The sequence below is a fragment of the Chelonoidis abingdonii genome, chromosome 8 (genome assembly GCF_003597395.2).
Source record: "Chelonoidis abingdonii isolate Lonesome George chromosome 8, CheloAbing_2.0, whole genome shotgun sequence".
NCBI classification, from domain to species: Eukaryota; Metazoa; Chordata; order Testudines; family Testudinidae; genus Chelonoidis; species Chelonoidis abingdonii.
In genome coordinates this window covers 24,495,692-24,500,218 of record NC_133776.1, presented here as the reverse complement: position 1 = coordinate 24,500,218, position 4,527 = coordinate 24,495,692, and positions in this window count along the sequence as shown.

The following is a 4,527-nucleotide window of genomic DNA, read 5'->3' as shown; positions in this document are numbered from 1 at the left end:
CCAGATCTATTAAAATGTTCATATCAAAATGGAAAAGGTTTATATTTAATTAATTGTGTTTAATCAGGTTAGTATAAAATAATTAGATTCATATGATAAATAATCCCATGACTTTTTGTGAGAAAGGGCATATAAATATGTTAGTATTATAATACAAACTCAAGAGATTCAAGGCATATGAACATAATGTCATATGCATGTCATTTTGATGGTGAAATGTAAAACTTCCATGGGAACAGTTAATATGCAGATTTTGCATATTAGATCATTTTAGCTTGGAAAATGGTGTTCTATATCTTTAAAACTCCAATTAAAATCACACCTCCCTTTTTAACTAACTATACTGACACTAGAGATGACCAAAAATTTTTAATTGAAACTTTTTTTGATGATATATGGCTTTTTGATTAAATGGAAATATTCACCAAAAAAATCCATTTCATCAAAAAGAATTCAGGGTTTTGTGAAAACTTGAGAATAGATTTTTTTCGGCTGTTGAACACTAAAAAAATCCAGGTTTTGGTTTTTATACCAAAATCCTGAATTTTTCAATAAAAATGTTGATAAAACAAAAAAAGTTTTGTTTCCATCAACATTTTTTGTAGGGGAAAAATGATTTCCTGACCAGCTCTGACATAAGTAATCAGCATATAGGAACTTAGGAATGATGATACAGTGGCTAGGGTGCTAGCCTAGAATTTAAGAGACCCATGTTCAATAGTGCACCACACAGTCACTTAGTTTCTTGTGCCTCATTTCCCCATCTTTACAATGGGAATAATAGCATTTCCCTATATCGGAGGGGTGTTGTGAAGAAAAAGACAATAAGGCATTCAGCTACAATGGTAATGGGTGCTATATTAGTGCGTTAGGTAATTGTTGTAAGGCACATAAACTATTCCTTCTACAAGTCTAGCTCCTTTTGTACATGTATAAGAAGCTGCCTGCTTTTGCCAGTCAGCAGCAAATGAGTCTCATAGACATAAACAGGGGAAATTTACGGTGCCAAGCAAAGTCTGCTCAGCTGCCAAAAACAACAGTGAATCATTGGTTGAGCAGCAATTAAACCAGAACAATAGACCCTAAAGCCTGTCTTTATGCATTTTCCCAACCGTATACTGATTATCCAGGCCACAAACAACATAGAAATAAAGACTATCTATGAAAATAGAAAGTAAAAGTTTATGAAAAATGCAGGATTTTATATAACACTCTTCCCGATTAAAATATTTTTAAAATATTCATCTTTACAATACACCTCTTATGAAGCTCCCAGGATGGTACATTAGACTGTTTAGTATCTTGGCTCATTGTCTCTGTGCCATTATTAGAGAAATGCTAAGGTAGCATGTAAGGTAGCCAGTAACATGTAAAGTATATCAGACACCACTAAGTGTCAGCAATATAAAGTACAGGCTCTAAAGACATCACCATACTATTCAGAGGGCATAGCAACCATGAAAAATCCCAGTACATTTTTATTTCTCTCATTTAGTGGATTCACCGCTTGTGAAAGATGTTAGACTGATAGCCTTGGAAACTGTATCCTCAGGGCAGAGAGAGTACAGCCCAGATCTGGAAAGACCACACCAAGCTCATCCCTAGAGTAAATAGGTACAACTTCCTCCTTATACCAAGCCTGATCATCCACCTCTTGGAATCAAGAGTGGCACCAGGCTTTTGGCGCCGTAGGCGCAGGGCCGGCTCGCTGGTCCCGCGGCTCCGGTGGACCTGCCACAGGCGTGCCTACGGATGCTCCACCGGAGCCGCGGAACCAGCGGACCCTCCGCAGGCACGCCTGTGGGAGGTCCACCGAAGCAGTCTGCCACCCTCCCAAATCCTGGCGCCCTAGGCAACCGCCTAAGTCGCCTAAATGGAAGCGCTGGCCCTGCGCTTCCTTTCCCATTCATTGCTTGGCCTTTCTACTGACACAGCCAGGAAGGGTGCCAATTAGGACCAATTGTGGTGACAGTGTTTGGAATAGACATCTGTTCTCTGGGAACTCAACTCAGATCATCAAACTATCAGATGTTACAAATTTAATTTTAGTACCCATTTCTAGTCAGAAACATGAAATGAACTAGAGTACTTGTGGCACCTTAGAGACTAACAAATTTATTGTAGCATAAGCTTTCGTGGGCTACCGCTCACTTCATCAGATGAACTCTCCTTATAATGTGTATGGTAACACCCATTGTTTCATGTTCCCTGTGTGTGTGTGTATGTGTGTGTGTATATATGTGTGTATATATATATATATATATATAATCTTCCTTCTGTATTTTCCACTACATGAATCCGATGAAATGAGCTGAATTCAAATTCATTTGCCACATTTTGAGGCCATAGGTTATTTTATGGTATTTTTATGCAGCCATTGAAGTACAACCAGTAATTTGCATGAAGTATGCAGCATTCATGTCCCGATTTAATAAAGCATCCCTGTTCAGAAAAGCATATGCTTTAGCACTTTTCTTAACCAGAGCCCCAAATAGCTGTAAAAATTGCAGAGTAGTGTCCAGCTTCTCCAGTAAGGCAAAGCACTTGTTTCTAGACCTTTAGGTTTGTGAGAGGTTGGACCTTAAACCTACCACTGAGCCAGGATTTCAAGTTATTTTTTAAAACTGGCAGCTGTTTGAACATGGGTTTGGAATAAGTCACAGTGGAGGTGGATTAATGAGCAAAGTGCAAGTGAGGCAGTCAGTGGAGCGTGAGAAATGTGATTTATCACACGGGTTTGCAGTTTATCGCCTTGATATCACCATAAACACTATGTGGTAAAATATATATTCCATCCAGCAGAGGGCAGTACTAGAAACCAAATCATTACAAGTTCATTTATGACTAGGTGATGGTTTAAAGTTATTCGGCCCACAGAAGTCAGGGAGGGACCTACTCTTAGATATTGTTCAGAATACAATAAGCACCAAAAAAAGTAAAATAATAATATTATTATTCAGACCTTGGCAGTTGAAAGTGTCTGTCATAAGCCACTGAGTGGAAACCGTTAAGCATAAATCAGCTGGAGATGAAAATCCTTTCTCTTATCCTCCACAACTAACCAGTAAAAGGCTTATCTCCAATATGCTAATGGTGTCCTACATGGAGATAAAACTACACAGTGTTCCACGTTACTGGTCGGTACTATTCTGTGTGCGGGTATCTTGACTCAGGGTGTGTACGGGTACCTCTGTGGCAATTGTATCTGTGTATTAGAGCCGCCCGGGTACCCTAGCGGTGTATGTGTATTTTGTCGCTACATGTGTATTATGAGTCAGTGAATGTGTGTTTTCTACAAGTCTGTTTCTGTTGGGTTACAGTGTATGATGTCAGTGGGTTGGTGTGTGTGACAAAGTTCATGGCTGTGTGTTGTGGGTGCGTGCCAGTGTCTGAACACAGCTGTGTGTGTGTATTGTCTGTATGCCAGCTGTGTGTGTTGTGTGGTTCCCTCTGCGGGGGGGTGGGTAATTAGTTGTGTCTGTGAGTTGTGTGCCCAGTCGGTGGTGCGGTGTCGGCGTGTGACGGGCAGATGCCCCCCGGCTGCCTGCAGAGGGCTCCCTGGCTCCGCTCCGGTTGCCGCTGCTCTCCGTTCCCCCGGCGCGGGGCTGGGGGAAAGGCGTGTGGGCCGGGCCTGCTGGCAGGACGCTGGGGAAGGCGCTGGACTGGGCCTGGCGCTGCAGGCGTGATGGGGCGGCAGAGGCAGGTTAGCGGTCCCCCGCTGCGCGCGGAGGCGAGGGGCTGGCAGGCGGCCGGGGACAGGGAGCGGCAGGGGGACCCTCTCGCGCTGGGCTGTGAGGGTATGGGGCCGCAGTCCTCGTGCAGGCAGTGGGGTCAGTTGGAGGCAGCCCCAGGGATCCCTGTGTAGGCAGTGGGGCTAGTTAGGGGGCAGAGATCCCCGCATCGGCAGTGGGGTCAGTTGGGGGCAGCCCCTGGGATCCCTGTCTGCAAGGGGGGTCAGTTGTGGGGGGCAGCCCCAGGGATCCTGCTCTTTATTGTGCTTTTGAGGTTCACTTCCTCCCCTTCCTCTTCATAGGGACATTTTGCCCCCCAGAAGGGACCTCCGGGTGAGCTAAGTAACAGGCAAAGGCCCGTGAGCTTTCCCCTCCCTTTGCCCGATGATTTCCTGCTAGGAAGCTGGGTAGCTATTGCCGGGTTGGTGCTTTGTTTTGCCCGCCTGTTGGGTTTGTTTCCCCTCAGCACCACTTTGATCTCCCTTTGGCCCTGGCCATACATGACTGCCTCTTACCTTTCTTTGGCCTCTGTGGTGTAAATTCAGCTGATCACATTTACAGAGGGCACAGAATAAATACTGAAGGGAGGAGTAGCAAATGCACATGGGGGCAGAGCAAACTGAAGGAGAGTTCATGAACTAAATGTAAAGTTCTGGTCCTCCTCAGAGACAGGAAATAGAGAGAGCTCTGGTATGAAGTGCGTGTAACAAAATAACATCAGCATCCAGGTTAAAGTTAAATTATTTTCATTTGCTGGTGTTTAATACATCCTCATTACTTTTTCTTCTTCTGACCC